The sequence below is a fragment of the Pristis pectinata genome, chromosome 14, assembly GCF_009764475.1.
Source record: "Pristis pectinata isolate sPriPec2 chromosome 14, sPriPec2.1.pri, whole genome shotgun sequence".
Lineage (NCBI taxonomy): Eukaryota > Metazoa > Chordata > Chondrichthyes > Rhinopristiformes > Pristidae > Pristis > Pristis pectinata.
Window position 1 is genome coordinate 47,960,457 of NC_067418.1, and position 17,591 is coordinate 47,978,047.

A 17,591-nucleotide genomic window follows, 5' to 3' on the forward strand; every position below is an offset into this window, starting at 1 on the left:
TTATTAGTCACATGTACATCGAAACACACAGTGAAATGCATCTTTTTGCGTAGAGTGTTCTGGGGGGCAGCCCGCAAGTGTCGCCACGCTTCCGGCGCCAACATAGCACGTCCGCAACTTCCTAACCCATGCGTCTTTGGAATGTGGGAGGAAACCGGAGCACCCAGAGGAAACCCACGCAGACACACGGGGAGAATGGACAAACTCCTCACAGACAGCGTCCGGAATCGAACCCGGGTCACTGGCGCTGTAACGGCGTCGCGCTAACCGCTACACTACCGTGCCTGATTCAAAAACTGGAGGGCTCAGGTTTCAGGAGAGAAGGGGACCTGAGGGGCAAGCTTTCATACCGAGGGCATGGAAGTATGTGGAACGAGCTGCCAGAGGAAGTGGTTGAGGCAGGCACAGTAACAGTGCTTAAAAGACGCTTGGACAGGTACACGGATAGGAAAGGTTTAGAAGAATTTGGGCCAAACGCAGGCAAATGGGACTAGCTCAGGTAGACATCTTGGTCGTTATGGATGAATTGGGCTGCAAAACAAAAAAAGAGTCTGTTTCTGTCCTGTAAAACTCTTTGACTCTTTCAGTTACAAGGAGAGACTGGACAGGCTGGGACTCTTACCTGGAGCAGTGGAGGCTGAGGGGTGACCTCATGGACGTGTACAAAGTTATGAGGGGAGAATAGATAAGGTGGATGATGATAAACTTTGTTCCCCCACGGTGTCCGAGACCAGAGGGCGTCGGTTTAAGGCGAGGCAATACACGATCTGTGGGAGGAACTCAGCGGGTCGGGCAGCATCTGCGGGGGTGGGGGGGGGAGGAGAGGAACGGTCGACGATTTGGGTCGAAACCCCGCACTGTGTTCCAAAACGTCGACAATTCGTCCCCCCCCCCCACGGATGCTGCTCAACCCACTGAGCTCCTCCAGCAGATTGTGCGTTGCTCCAGATTGCAGCATCTGCCGTCTCTTGTAAGGTCTACCACGGGTTTATGGTGATGTGAGGGGAAGGTTGGAATCTGGAGCGCACTGCCTGAGGGGAGAGGTGGAGGCAGAGACCCTCGAGGCATGTAAGAAGTATCTGGATGAGCACTTGAATCACAAGATAACTAACGGGAGAGGGGTGCACTGGTCAGCATAGACGTGGTGGGCCAAAGGGCCTGTTTCTGGGCTGTGTGCTCCATGGTAACACCCCAGCAAGGTTTGCCGCGGCTGGACAGCCTGCCCTTGGGCTGGAACCCTGAGAGTGGGTCTACGGCCCTGTGACAGGAGCCCACTTCTTCCCGGTGGCCCTGTGTCCGAGCTGCAGTCTTGTGAGCCCCGCATCGAGGCTCTCCCATCTGCTGGGTCCACACCAGAGCTTTTCAAACCCTTCGTGAAATGTCTCGGTCGTTCACTTTGACGTTACGAACCCTGCAGGGCTAATTGGGGACGAACTTGGGAGATCGCGCCACAGGGTCTCAACGTCTCTTGGTGGCCGGGGTGCGGGGATTGGAGAGTGGGTGGCGTTGGTGAGCGCTGCCAGTCGTACACCTGGTGACGCCATTCCTGTGTGCCATCCAGAGAGACCTCGGGCGAAGTACCGCCCTGCGTACTAGAGTGGGGAAGCTGACTGCTCACGTTGGAAGGTCATGCCAGCCGTACACCCAGTGCAGCAATTTCCACCAGCACGGCGCCCTTACAACAGTGAAACCCCCTCCGGCCGTTCCTACCAGGTTGCCGTTGGGACCCATAAAAAGATACAAGGCAGAATCCGAGGGAGGGTGGTTTCAGGCAGGGGAGAGAGCTGGGAATAATCTGGGGATGATGAGGCTCACCTCAGCTCTCTGCACTCAACATTGAATTCAGCTGATAACCAATCTTTCGTTTGTATCAGAAGGACTGAAAAAAGATCATCAACTGGTAACATTCACTCTGCTTTCCTCTCCGTGGATGCTGCCTGACCACCTGGGTATTTCCAGCATTTTATTTCAGAGTTCCCATAGCTGCAGTTCTCACAGTTGCAGCCTCTGTGTGTGTGTGTATCTGTGACTGTGTGTATCTGTGTTTGTTTGTCTCTGTGTGTGTAACTGTGACTATGTGTATTGTGTGTGTATATCTGTGTGTGTGCGTGTGCCTGTGTGTGGGTCTCTCGCTCTCGCTCTCTCTCTCTCTCGCGGATGTAACATGCATGACCAATGGCAACATCATTACTTACCGATACAATCCATGAAAAGTCTAGGCATCTTCTGTAACGTGATGATGTCACGGGTGAATCGCCCCCACTGTAAACACCCTGTATCCCGATCGGTTTGAGCAGGGCGACTGTAGCACTACAGGGCCACTCAGTTCTCAGTTCTCGACACGAAACATCGACTGTCCGTTTCCCTCCATAGATGCTGCCTGACCCGCTGAGTTCCCCCAGCATTTTGTGTGTTGCTCCAGATTCCAGCGTCTGCAGTCTCCTGTGTCTCCAAACTTAACCAATCCGTAGACAGACAAATATATCAGCCTTGTTTCGGCTAATTAGCTGAAAATTTATGGCAGATTAACCAATTTTCATAACTAATTAACCCAGCCTGTTGCAAATAATGAGTCTCCCAACTAATTTTCGGATCCGTCTGCAGGGTAATTAGCACCTCACCAGCTGGGTGTGACCTCCTCCCCTCACTTGTACACAATGAATCACAGCATCGTTACAACTGTGTGCAGCGCTCAGTCAGTGCTGATGCCAACACTCTGTGGTCTGACAGGAAAAGTGCATGCATGCTGGAAATCTGAAATCAAAACAGACAACACTGGAAACACTTGGCAGGTCAGGCAGCATCTGTGGAGAGGGGAGCGGTCAATGTTTCAGGTCGATATCCTTTCATCAGAATTAGGAAACATTGGTGATTTTTTTTAAAAAATAGCGTGACACTAATCATGCTCAGTTCTGCTTATTACCCTTCCACCAAGAACAACTACTTCTACAGCAACTGTGGACGCTGTCTGTGAAAAAGATCCTGGACGTTTGTTAGTTGTAGCAATCTGCCTTCAAACATAGATCAGATTTCTTTATCAGTCACATGTACATTGAAACACACAGTGAAATGCATCTTTTTGCATAGAGTGTTCTGGGGGGCAGCCCGCAAGTGTCGCCACGCTTCCGGGGCCAACATAGCACGCCCGCAACTTCCTAACCCGTACGTGTTTGGAATGTGGGAGGAAACCGGAGCACCCGGAGGAAACCCACGCAGACACAGGGAGAACGTACAAACTCCTCACAGACAGCGGCCAGAATTAAACCCAGGTCGCTGGCGCCATAATAGCGTTACGCTAAGCGCTACACTGCCGTGCCTGCTGTACTCTACAGTACAGCACAGGAACAGGCCCCTTGGCCCACAATATCTTCACTGAACACAATGCTGAATTAAACTAAATCTCTTCTGCCTGTACGTGATCCCCCCTCCCTCCGTTCCCTGCAGAATGTGCTTATCTAAAAGCCTCTTAAACACCTCTATCGTATCTGCCTCCACCACCACCCCTGGCAGCCCGTTCCAGGCACCCACCACTCTCTGTGTAAAAAAAAAAGCTTGTCCTGCAAATTTCCTTTAAACTTACCCCCCTCTCACCTTAAATGCACGGGGCAGGCACAGTAGCATAGCAGTTAGTGTATGGCTATTACAGCGCAGCGACCTGGGTTCAATTCCGGCCACTGTCCGTGAGGAGTTTGTACGTTCTCCCTGCGTGTCTGCGTGGGTTTCCTCCGGGTGCTCCGGTTTCCTCCCACATTCCAAAGACGTACGGGTTAGGAAGTTGTGGGCGTGCTATGTTGGCGCCGGAAGTGTGGCGACACTTGCGGGCTGCCCCCCAGAACACTCTACGCAAAAGATGCATTTCACTGTGTGTTTCGATGTACATGTGACTAATAAAGAGATCTTATCTTGCCTTATATTCACACCCCTCCATGTCCATATTTGGACTACACTTGGTCCATTTCTGACACCCCTCTCAGATATATAAAGATATCTGATCTGATCCGATGACCTCTAGTACTTGACATTTCTACCTGGGAAGGGGATTCTGACTCTCCACTCTTATCTTTGCCTCTCATAACTTTATAAACCTCTATCAGGTCTACCCTTGGCCTCTGCCACTCCAGAGAAAACAACCCAACCCCATAGCACAGGCCTTCTAATCCAGGCAGCATCCTGGTAAACCTCTTCTGCACCCTCTCCAAAGCCTTCACACCCTTCCTGTAATGGAGCGACCAGAACTGCACACAGTACTCCAAGTGCAGCCTAACCAAAGTTTTATGTAGCTGCAGATGCCTTGATGTGTTGTAGTTACAAAATAACTCAAATGAGAAGGAAAATTCCCTGGTTTCACTAGTCTAAAAGCATTCCAGTGAATCCCCTCTGCATCCTCTCCAGGACCTTCACATCAGTCATACAGCACAGAAGCAGACCCTTCGGCCCATCGTATCCATGCCGACCATCAAGTACCCGTCTGTGCTAACTCCAGTCACTGGCACTTGGCTCAAAGCCTTGGCGATTCAAGTGTTTGTCTACTCTCTGCCTCCACCACCCTCTCAGGCAGGGAGTTCCAGATCGCAAATTAACTCAGATTAGTTTATTGACATATACACCAGGGCACAATGAAATTCTTTGCTCGTGAAGCTTGCGGAGTAAACGGTATCCATGGCAATAATAAATGAATAAATACGGTGACAAACGCAAAACAACAGAGTTGTGCGAAGATTACAGTGCAGTCTGAAGTAGTGCAAAAAGAAATGCTAAAGTGTTAATAACAAAAGAGGTAGAATTAAGAGTCCGAGTACGTGGCAGCGCCACCGGGAAGGGGCTGTGAAAGAGGTGATTGGTTCAGAAGTCTGACGGCAGTGGGGAAGAAGCTGTTCCTGAGTCTGGTCATCCGGGCTTTCAAACTCCTGTATCTTCTCCCAGAAGGTAGAAGAGAGAAAGGGAATGGCCGGGCTGGCAGGTGTCCATGAACATACTGTTAAGATGAGATAAGCTATCTTTATTAGTCACATGCACATCGAAACACACAGTGAAATGCATCTTTTTGCATAGAGTGTTCTGGGGGCAGCCCGCAAGTGTCGCCACGCTTCCGGTGCCAACATAGCACGCCCACAACTTCCTAACCCGTACGTCTCTGGAATGTGGGAGGAAACCGGAGCACCCGGAGGAAACCCACGCAGACACACCGGGAGAACGTACAAACTCCTTACGGACGGCGGCGGGAACTGAACCCAGGTCGCTGGCGCTGTGATAGCGTTACGCTGACCGCTACACTACCGTGCCTGCTGTTAGCCTTCCTGAAGCAACAAACCATGAAGATGGTGAATTCTTCCTCAGAATCTGCCCTGTAAACCTCCGCCTTCCTGTCTTAGCCACCCAGGAAGGATTGGAAGATTATGGGATGCTTTTCTTTATTAGCTGATGCATGGAATACAAGACTAGGGAGATTAGGCTTTGTGTGGCTACAGAACAGTACGCAGCACTAGTCAGGTCACAGCGGAAGTGCTGGGTACAGATCGGGTTGTCGTCCCAAAATCAATTTCCCTATCCGTCCGCTGTAAATAACACAGTGCCACGAGGTCGATTCGAACAAATACCTTTATTAGCAGTGCACCGCTAGGAGAATTCTCTTCAGCACTCACTAAGAGTCACTTCCCGAGTTCTCTCAGTACAAAGGGGTAGACAGAGATTTATACAGGTATTGTCACGCACACTTTAATGAGTCAGGCGCCGGAGTTCTTGGTTGAGCAGGAAACGGACAAAGGGCTACTGCAGATGGACAAAGAGCAGCCTCACACCACAGGTTCAGCTAATCATTTTGCAATCGGGTATCACCTTCATTGTTTGAGACAGCCTTCCCATTTCCCGTTAAGATTGACCATCATCTCCATAGTCAAGCATAATGGGAATCCAATTAAGTTCCAGACACAGCAATTACCACACAGCACCCAGCCCAGGTAAGCAGTGGTGTGGCTGTATTTCGAGCAGCCATAATTCTCATCCGTCTTAAGATATCAATACAGTTATAGTTTATTAATCCTACACCTCCTCATTGTCACCCTACTGCAGCGGAGGTCTGATGCAGGGGTTCGACCCTAAACGTCGACAGTTCCTCTCCCCTTACAGATGCTGCTCGACCCGCTGAGTTCCTCCAGCAGATTGTTTGTGGCTCCAGATTTCAGCATCTGCCGTCTCTTGTGTCACCAGGGTGTTGCCAGGGTTGGAAGACAGCGGCTGTGAGGAAAGTTTGGAAAGGCTGGGTTTGTTTTATTTAGGAGAAGCTGGAGTCATAGAGCACTACAGCACAGAAACAGGCCCTTTGGCCCATCTAGTCCATGATTTTCTGCTGAGTCCCATCTACCTGCGCCCGGACCATATCCTTCCAACCCCCTCCCATCCACGTACCTATCCAAACTTCTCTTAAACGTTACAGTTGAACCTGCATCTACCAGCAATGCATTTCCCTGTAGCTGTGACACTTTATTCTGTATTCTGGTATTGTTTTTACCCTGTACTACCTCAATGCACTCTGTACTACCACAATGCACTGTGTAATGAACTGACCTGTACGATCGGTTTGTGAGACAAGTTTTTCGCTGTAGCTCGGTACAAGTGACAATAATAAACCAACACCAATACCAACACTTCCAACACTCGCACCACCCCCTGAATGAAGAAGTTTCTCCTCAAATATTTCACCTTTCACCCTAAACCCATGACCTCTAGTTCTAGTCTCACCCAACTTGAGAGGAAAAAGCCTGCCTGCATTCACCCTATCTACACCCCTCCTGATTTTGTACACCTCTATAAGATCTCCCCTCATTCTCCTGCGCTCCAGGGAATAAAGTCCTAACCTATTCCACCCTTCCCTACAACTCGGGTCCTCGAGTCCCGGCAACATCCTTGTAAATTTTCTCTGCGCTCTTTCAGGCTTATTGGTATCTTTCCTGTAAGTAGGCGACCGGAACTGCACACAGTTACTCCAAATCCAGCCTCACCAACGGTTTGTACAACTTCAACATAACATCCCAACTCCTGGAGGAACAGTACCTCACTTCCCGTCTTGGGACCTTACAACCTAACAGCGTGAACATCGAATTCTCCCACTTTACGTATACCAAACCGCCCCCCCCCCATGCCTCCTAGCTCACTTCTTTTTTCCTCAACTATTTACTTTCTTTTCCTCTTCTCCCCTCCCCTCATGGGGGGCTCCTGCCTCCCTACCTTTAACCCGTCCCCCAGTGGGTCTGCTCTCCCCTCCTCCCCGCACCTGCCCATCACCATCTCTTACCTGCATCTACCTATCGCCACCCTGTGCCCACCCCGCCTCCCCTCTCCTGTCCACCTATCACTGCTCTGCTTTTCCCTCCTATATATCGGGCTTCCCCCTTTTCCCATCTCCAGTCCTGAAGAAGGGTCCTGACCCCGAAACGTCGACCGTTTTTCCCCCACGGATGCTGCCCGGCCGGCTGAGTCCCTCCGGCATCGTGGTATTTTTTTCATCCCAACTCCTGTACTCAGTGCCGGTGTATACAATTACACGGGACGGGCTTAGTGAAAGCGCGTTCCCCTTTGCGGAGTCAGAACCAGGGCCGTGGATTTAACGTAATTGGTCGGACAATTCGAGGGGAGGTCCTGTGAAGTAAAACTGCGGAGTAAGGACTGAGCTGGAAATACACCTTTTTATTACAAGCAAACAGGGGACAGGGAGCCAAAATGTCTCTCAAAAATTCACCAGTTACAGCAGGACGTTTCACACCCCAGTTAGTGGTGGGAAAATTATTGGAGTCTATCCTCAAGGAGGAGGTTACCGAATACCTAGAGGCGCAAGGCAAGATTGGACCTAGTCAACATGGTTTTGTGAAGGGGAGGTCCTGTCTGACCAACCTATTGGAGTTTTTTGAAGAAATCACAGGTAGGGTGGATAAGGGAGAGGCGGTAGACGTTGTGTATTTAGACTTTCAAAAGGCCTTCGATAAGGTGCCTCACAAGAGACTGATTAATAAGATGAGAGGTCATGGAATTACAGGTAGGATAACAGAATGGGTGGAGAATTGGCTGGTTGGCAGGAAGCAAAGGGTGGAAATAAAAGGATCTCGTTCTGGCTGGCTACCGGTTACTAGTGGTGTGCCGCAGGGGTCGGTGTTGGGGCCGCTCCTTTTTACCTTGTACATCAGTGATTTGGATGATGGAATAAATGGTTGTGTGGCTAAGTTTGCGGATGACACCAAGATAAGTGGAGGAGTAGGGAGCATAGAGGAAATAGAAAGGATGCAGAGGGACCTAGACAGTTTAGGAGAATGGGCAAGGAAATGGCAGATGAGATTCAATGTTGAGAAATGTGCAGTTGTACACTTTGGAAGTAGAAATAAGCGGGTAGATTATTATCTAGAAGGAGAGAAGATTGATAGTGCGGTAGTACAAAGGGACTTGGGGGTACTCGTACAAGATACCTTAAAAGTTAACCACCAGGTTGGATCGGTGGTTAAGAAAGCGAATGCTATGTTGGCATTCATCTCGAGAGGTATAGTGTATAAAAGTAAGGAAGTGTTGATGAGGCTCTACGGGGCGCTAGTGAGGCCTCATTTGGAATACTGTGCGCAGTTTTGGGCCCCGCATCTTAGGAAGGATGTGCTGACGTTGGAGAGGGTTCAGAGGAGATTTACGAGAATGATTCCAGGAATGAAAGGGCTTAAGTATGATGAGCGTTTGTCGGCTCTTGGACTGTACTCGCTGGAGTACAGAAGGATGAGAGGGGACCTCGTAGCGACATTTAAAATGTTGACAGGTAAGGATAGAGTAGATGTGGCTAGGCTGTTTCCCTTGGTGGGCGTGTCCAGGACCAGAGGGCACAATCTTAGAATTAGAGGGTACAGTTTCAAGACAGAGATGAGGAGAAGTTTCTTTACCCAGAGGGTGGTGAAATTGTGGAACTCCTTGCCACGCACAGCAGTGGAGGCCAGATCAGTGGGGGTGTTCAAGGAGGAGATAGACAGATATCTAAATAGTCAGGGTATCAAGGGATATGGGGATAAGGCTGGCAAATGGGATTAGAATAGTTTTTTTTTCTCTCTTTTTTTCCCACCCCATTTCTTTTTCCCTTTTCCTTGGAGCAGACTCGATGGGCCGAATGGCCTGCTTCTGCTCCCTTATCTTGTGATCTTGTGATCGGGAACTGGTGCGGTTACCCCTGGGCTGTCCACCACCTTGTGTTTTATGCATCTTGTGTCAGGGTTACTGATAAGCACACTGAGGACTCACAACGGAAAGATAGAATAGAATGGTAACCCTCTTAACCCCTTTGTGTTCCCACCTCACACCCTCCTGCCCCTGACCTAGGGGAGGGCAACATAGCCAGCGGGACCCTCCACCAACAGAGCAGTCCTGAAATCCAGTGATCCCTGAGGGCATCAGGTCCCCCTCTACCTCCAGTAATTGTGGTTCTCTCCCAGTTTCACTGGCTGTGCCAGTGATGTCCCACTGGGTGTGGAACAAGAATGGAATTGGTATTGGTTTATTATTGTCACATAGAACGTTACAGCACGGTACAGGCCCTTCAGCCCACAATGTTGTGCCGACATTTTACCCTGCTCTAAGATCTATCTAACCCTTCCCTCCCACATAGCCCTCCATTTCTCTATCATTCACATGTCTATCTAAGAGTCTCTTAAATGTCCCTAATGTTTCTGCCCCCACAACCTCTGCCGGCAGTGCGTTCCACGCACCCACCACTCTCTGTGTGAAAAACCTACCCTGACATCCCCCTTATATCTTCCTCCAATCACCTTAAAATTATGTCCCCTTGTGTTAGTTTAATTAGGCGTCTGTGTGCTTGTGTGTGTTTCTGTGTTTGTGTGTGCGTGTCTGTTTGTCTGTGTGTCTGTCTGTCTGTTTGTCTCTGTGTGTGTCTGTGTGTGTCTGTCTCTTTGTGTGTGTGTGCGTCTGTGCGTGTTCATTTGTGTGTGTATGTCTGTGTGTGTTTGTGTCTGTCTGTGAGTGTCTGTGCATGTTTGTGTGTGTGTGTCTGTGTTTATGTGTGTCTGTTTATCTGTGTGTTTGTGTGTGTCTGTGTGTGTCTCTGTGTGTGTATTTGTGTGTGTCTGTGTTTCACTATGTGTTTGTGTGTGTGTGTGTTTCACTGTATGTATGTGTGTGTTTGTGTGTGTGTCTGTGTTTCATTGTGTGTATGTGTGTGTATGTTTGTGTGTGTGTGTCTGTGTTTCACTGTGTGTGTTTCACTGTTTGTGTGTGTCTGTGTTTCACTGTGTGTGTGTGTGTGTGTGTGTGTGTGTGTGTGAGGGTCTTGACAGGTTAAAGTGGAGACTCATGAGACGGCAGATGCTGGAATCTAAAGTAACACACAAAACACTGGAGGGTCAGGCAGCATCTGTGGAGGAAAATGGACAGTTGACATTTTGGGTCGAGACCCTATTGAGACCCAGATGAAGGGTCTCAACCCGAGATATTGACTGTCCATTTCCCTCCACAGATGCTGCCTGACCCTCCAGTGTTTTGTGTGTGTTGCTCTTGACAGGTTAAAGTTCGTTCTCTCTCTCCTCTCCCTCTCTCTCCCTCTCTCTCCCTCTCCCCCTCCCCCTCCCCCTCTCCCCCCTCCCCCTCCTTCCTCTCCCTCTCCTCAACCACATTAACTGTTATACGACACGCTGCTGTCAGGTAACCGTGCACGTGTGAGACTCAATCGTCACTGTGAATTCATCATGCCCTTCCAGTCACAGTTGTACACTCAGTGCGACACAGCCATTAGATCTCGGTGATCTACAAAGGAACATGAACATGAGGATCCAGGCCTGCCTTCATCGGTCGAAGCATTGAGTTGGGACGTCATGTTACAGCTCTACAAGATGTTGGTAACACCGCACTCGGAAGTGCTGTGAGCAGTTCTGGTTGCCACGCTATAGGAAGGATGTCATTAGACTGGAGAAGGTGCAGAAGAGATTCACATAGATGTTACCGGGACCGCAGGGCTTGAGTTATAAGGAGAGACTGGATAGGCTGGGACTGTTTTCTCTGGAGTGAAGGAGGCCGAGGGCTGACATTATGGAGGTTCATAAAATGATGAGGGGCATAGATAAGGTGGACCGTCATGGTCTTTTTTCCCAGGGTAGGCAAGTCTAAAACTAGAGGGCACAGGTTCAAGGTGAAAGATTTAAAGGGGACCTGAGGGGGAAGTTTTTCACACAGAGGGTGGTGCATACGTGGAACGAACTGCCAGAGGAAGCTGAAGAGGCGGGTACAATCACAACGTTTAAAAGACGTTTGGACAGGTTTGTGGATAGGAAAGGTTTAGGGCCAAACACAGGCAAGTTGGACTGGCTCAGGTAGGCACCGTGGTCAGCATGGACAAGCTGGGCCGAAGGGCCTGTTTCCGTGCTGTGTGGCTCTATGACCCTGTGTCTCGCACAGGTTACTGGAGGCTGTTCCTCTAAATGTGACCAGGCGGGGGACACAATCCTCTCCCAGAAAAAGTGACTCATTAGCTATTCCCTACTGCACCTTTCAGGATTTACACTTCAAAATCAAACCAATATGTTGGCAAACCCTACCAAGATAATGTAACCCCACTCAGAAAGATCTTTGGGTAATATATGGTGGAGTAAAGCACCCATTTGTGATTGAGAATGTGTGATTAAACTCTGGTATGAGAATATATGATTGGTATTGATATTGGTTTATTATTGTCACTTGTACCGAGGTACAGTGAAAAACTTGTCTTGCAAACCGATCGTACAGGTCAATTCATTACATAGTGCAGTTACATTGTGTTAGTACAGAGTGCATTGATGTAGTACAGGTAAAAACAGTAACAATACAGAGATTGTGCCAGTAAAACTATACTAACCAATACAACACCTCCAAAACATTGTTAAAATATTGAATTACCACCTCAGCCTTCTTTCATTATTTGGATCCCAGAAATATCCCCATGGATTACATCTTCGTCCATTTCCAAAACCTGACCCTATTGTTGAAAGGTTTCGTCAAAGTTCAGTCTGGTCTCCCGGACTGAAGCTTCATTCTTTGATCTGGAATAAAATTCCAGAGTTCACCTTTTTTTTTAAAGTAGCAATCAAGAGTTAATCATTCCCAGACCTCTGGCGACTTTCCCCCTGCGTGTTTTGTTCTGGAAGTGAACAAACAACGCTGAATGGGTTAAGTCCAGGCCCCTGACGGGTCAGGTCTTAAGTCCCAGTTGTCACTGTGCTGTGCTTGAAATTGGCCTACAGGTTCGTAAATTCTTGAAGCCGCTGATCGATGGCTATTCAACAGCCATCGTCACCCGGCTAAAAGGAAAAGAATCCACTGCAGCTCTGTTGAAGTATTTTAACTTTTAAACATCCATTTAAAATTAAACAAACAAATGAGCTGTGAAAAGAACAACACACACACACACACACATATGAACACACACACACATACACACACACACACACACACACACACACACACACACACACACACACACACACACACACACACACACACACACACACACAGAATGCCTAGGAACTCAGCAGGTCGGTCAGCATCCGTGGAGGGAGATAAACAGTCGACGTTTGGGGCCGAGACCCTTTGTCGGGGACTGGAAAGGAAGAGGGCAGGAGCCAGAATAAGAAGGTGGGGGGGGGGGGGGGGGGGGGGGGGGGGGGGGGGGAGGGGGAGGAGCACACGCAGGCAGGGGACAGGTGAGTCCAGGTGACAGGGGGAAGGTAGGAGGGTAGGGGAGGGGTGAGAAGTATGAAGCAAGTGGATCCAGGTGAGGAGGGGGTTACGTTTGTTCTTCGTCAAGAGACAAACTTCGCGTGGGTTTAACCTCTGAACATTTTTATTAACCAACACCAGAGTGGCTTGCTTTCCCTCTCTTTTTACAGCCACTTTCTGTTCCCTGATGTGACCCCTTGCATTGCCTACTGGGATGTGCAGTTCTTTATTATAACTACATAATAAGACAGGGGGGTGACGGGCAGGCGGAGGGAGGGGAGGGTGGCGATAGCGACAGAGGCTGGGAGGTGACAGAGGGCAGAGTGTGACAGGAGAAGAAGGCAGAGTGTGGGATCGAGTGAGGGAGGTGGGGAGGGCAGATGGGAACAGTGGGGGCAGGTGGGGTAAACGAGCCAGTGTGTGGACGGCGGGCAGACGAAGTGGGTAGAGGAGGGGAAAGAGACATGGTGGGGTGGGGGTGGGTGCAGGACGAACTGGGTAGGTCAGGAGGAGAGAGAAATGGGCCAGAGGGGGAGCAGCCGTGGAAAGGGTTAACTTCTCTGCAGGTTCATTCCCACCGGCAACGTTTCAACCATCGAGGCTGGCGGAGCAACCTTGACCCCCTGATCCTCGACTTTCCAAGTTAACGATCCAAAATCAAAGCCAGCTCTATAATGACGAGCAGCTTACTAACCCGGAGGGAGAAAGTATCCTTCGTCAGTGAAGACGGTATGTGAGATTACACTCCAATTGTTCCCAAAGTTATTTCCCAAAATGACAATTCAAAGTTCACCATCGCCGATCGTGAATACGCAGGAATGGCATATCCAGAATTAGGAACTCGCGCATTAACCTCTGATGATTTACGCTTGGAATCTATGGAATTTAAGACCTTTTCCCCAGAGCGTCACGGACACCAGCCTCCCCTCCGTGGACTCTGTCTTTACCTCTCGCTGCCTTGGTGAAGCAGCCGGCATAATCATAGACCCCACCCACCCGGGTCATTCTCTCTTCTCCCCTCTCCCATCAGATCACAAGATCACAAGGGAGCAGAAGTAGGCCATTCGGCACATTGAGTTTGCTCCAAACAAATGGGGGAAAAGACAAAAAAAATGAGAAATGGGGGTTGGGGGGGGGGGAAGTCTGCTCCATGAGCAAAAAAACTATTCTAACCCTAATTTCTGGCCTTATCCCCATATCCCTTGAGACCTTGACTAATTAGATACCTATCAATCTCCTCCTTAAATGCCCCCAATGATCGGGCCTCCACTGCTGTACGTGGCAATGAATTCCATAAATTCACCACCCTCTGGCTAAAGAAATTTCTCCTCACCTCTGTTTTAAACCTGTACCCTCTAATTCTAAGATTGTGCCCTCTGGTCCTGGACTCACCCACCAAGGGAAACAGCTTGCCCACATCTACTCTGTCCAGTCCTTTCAGTTAGAAGATACAGGAGCCTGAGGGCACGTACCACCAGACTCAAGGACAGCTTCTATCCCACGGTGATAAGACTATTGAACGGTTCCCTTATACAATGATGGACTCTTGACCTCGCAATCTACCTTGTTGTGACCTTGCACCTTATTGTCTACCTGCACTGCACTTGTAGCTGTGACACTTTACTCTGTACTCTGTTATTGTTTTACCCTGTACTACCTCAATGTAGTGTAATGAATTGCTCTGAATGAATGGTATGCAAGACAAGTTTTTCACTGTACATGTGACAATAATAAACCAATTCCAATGTGGAATTTGGAAGGAGTCAATCCAAAAAACCAGCTCAGGCATGCAGTAACTGAATTATATCTTGCTTTAGGAAATATTTAACTTACTATCAAACAATACCACATGTTTTAGAGTGCATAAAACTAAAGCAAGTTCTTAACTGTAGTTGAATGTTTAGAGTGGGGCAATCAGGTGGGCTGTTTTGTCTTGGGTGCTGTCGAGCTTCTTGCGAATTACTGGTGCTGTACCCATCGAGCCAATGGAGAGAATTTGGTTGATTACTGGCGCCTCGTTGATTTTGGAATGCACTTCTTGGCAAGACATCAAACTGCCTTTAATAATGTACTTGGAAAGGTTTAATGCGTTATAGATCTAATAGTGTGTTCAGTTTTGGTCTCCCTGCTGTAGGAAAGATGCCATTAAGCTGGAAGGAGTGCAGAGGAGATTTACGAGGATGTTGCCGGGACTTGAGGGACTGAGTTACGGAGAGAGGTTGGGCAGGTTGGGATTTTGTTCATTGGAGCGTAGGGAAATGAGGGGTGATCTTATAGAGGTGTATAAAATCATGAGGGGCATAGATAGGGTGAATGCGCACAGCCTTTTCCCCAGGGTTGTGGAATCAAGAACTAGAGGGCGAAAGGGGAGAGATTTAATAGGAACCTGAGGTGGCCAGTATAGGGAACGAGCTGCCAGAGGCAGTGATTGAGGCAGGTACATTAACAACATTTAAGAAGTACCTGGACAGGTACACGGATAGGAAAGGTGTAGAGGGATATGGGCCAAACACGGGCAAATGGGGCTAGCTTGGATGGGAATCGTGGTCAGCATGGGACCAGTTGGGCCGAAGGGCCTGTTTCTGTGCTGTGTGACTCTGTGACTCTACGTGAATACAATTCTGAGTCATAACATCACACAGCAGAGAAACAGGCTCTTGGGACCACCATGACTACACTGACCATCAAATACCCATCTGAGCTAATCCCATTTACTGGCACTTGGTCCGTAGCCTTCCACGCCACGGTATTTCAAGTGCTCGTCCAGATACTTATTCAATGTGAGCGCCTCTGCTTCCAACACCTTCCCACGCAGTGTGTTCCAGACTGCGGCTTCCCCCCCTCCCCCCTCCCCCCTTCCCCCCTCCCCCCTTCCCCCTCCCCCTTCCCCCTTCCCCCCTCCCTCCTTCCCCCTCCCCCTTCCCCCTCCCCCCTTCCCCCCTCCCCCCTTCCCCCTCCCCCCTTCCCCCTTCCCCCCTTCCCCTCCCCCTTCCCCCTCCCCCCTTCCCCCTCCCCCTTCCCCCTTCCCCCCTCCCCCCTTCCCCCTCCCCCCTTCCCCCTTCCCCCCTCCCTCCTTCCCCCTCCCCCTTCCCCCTCCCCCCTTCCCCTTCCCCCTCCCCCTTCCCCCTTCCCCCTCCCTCCTTCCCCCTCCCCCTTCCCCCCCTCCGTCCTTCCCCCTCCCCCCTTCCCCCTTCCCCCCTCCCCCCTTCCCCCTTCCCCCTCCCTCCTTCCCCCTCCCCCCTTCCCCCTTCCCCCCTCCCCCTTCCCCCCTCCCCCCTTCCCCCCTCCCCCTCTCCCTCCTTCCCCCTCCTTCCCCCTTCCCCCCTCCCTCCTTCCCCTGTCCCCCTCCTTCCCCCCTTCCCCCCTCCCCCTCTCCCTCCTTCCCCCCTCCTTCCCCCCTTCCCCCCTCCCTCCTTCCCCTGTCCCCCTCCTTCCCCCCTTCCCCCTCCCCCTTCCCCCGTTCCCCCTCCCCCCTTCCCCCTCCCTCCTTCCCCCTCCCCTTCCCCTTCCCCCCTCCCTCCTTCCCCCCTCCTTCCCGCCTTCCCCCTTCCCCCTCCCCTCTCCCTCCTTCCCCCCTCCTTCCCCCCTCCTTCCCCCCCTTCCCCCCTCCCTCCTTCCCCCTCCCTCCTTCCCCCTCCCTCCTTCCCCCTCCCCCCTTCCCCCTTCCCCCCTCCTTCCCCCTCCCCCCTTCCCCCCCTCCGTCCTTCCCCCTTTCCCCCCTCCTTCCCGCCTTCCCCCCTTCCCCCCTCCCCCTCTCCCTCCTTCCCCCCTCCTTCCCCCCCTTCCCCCTCCCTCCTTCCCCTGTCCCCCTCCTTCCCCCCTTCCCCCTCCCCCCTTCCCCCTTCCCCCTCCCTCCTTCCCCCTCCCCTTCCCCCTTCCCCTCTCCCTCCTTCCCCCTCCTTCCCCCCTCCTTCCCCCTCCCCCCTTCCCCCCCTCCGTCCTTCCCCCTTCCCCCCCTCCTTCCCGCCTTCCCCCCTTCCCCCCTCCCCCTCTCCCTCCTTCCCCCTCCTTCCCCCCCTCCCCCCCTTCCTTCCCCCTTCCCCCTCTCCCCCTTCCCCCCTCCCCCTCTCCCTCCTTCCCCCCTCCTTCCCCCCTTCCCCCCTCCCTCCTTCCCCTGTCCCCCTCCTTCCCCCCTTCCCCCCTCCCCCTCTCCCTCCTTCCCCCCTTCCCCCTCCCCCCTTCCCCCTTCCCCCTCCCTCCTTCCCCCTCCCCTTCCCCCTTCCCCTCTCCCTCCTTCCCCCCTCCTTCCCCCCTCCTTCCCCCTCCCCCCTTCCCCCCCTCCGTCCTTCCCCCTTCCCCCCCTCCTTCCCGCCTTCCCCCCTTCCCCCCTCCCCCTCTCCCTCCTTCCCCCCTCCTTCCCCCCCTCCCCCCCTTCCTTCCCCCTTCCCCCTCTCCCCCCTTCCCCCCTCCCCCTCTCCCTCCTTCCCCCCTCCTTCCCCCCTTCCCCCCTCCCTCCTTCCCCTGTCCCCCTCCTTCCCCCCTTCCCCCCTCCCCCTCTCCCTCCTTCCCCCCTTCCCCTTCCCCCTCCCCCCTTCCCCCCTCCGTCCTTCCCCTTCCCCCCTCCTTCCCGCCTTCCCCCCTTCCCCCCTCCCCCTCTCCCTCCTTCCCCCCTCCTTCCCCCCCCTCCCCCCCTTCCTTCCCCCTTCCCCCTCTCCCCCCTTCCCCCCTCCCCCTCTCCCTCCTTCCCCCCTCCTTCCCCCCTTCCCCCCTCCCTCCTTCCCCTGTCCCCCTCCTTCCCCCCTTCCCCCTCCCCCCTTCCCCCTTCCCCCCTCCCCCTTCCCCTCCCCCCTTCCCCCTTCCCCCCTCCCTCCTCCCTCCCCTTCCCCCTTCCCCCTCCCTCCTTCCCCCTTCCCCCTCCCTCCTTCCCCCTT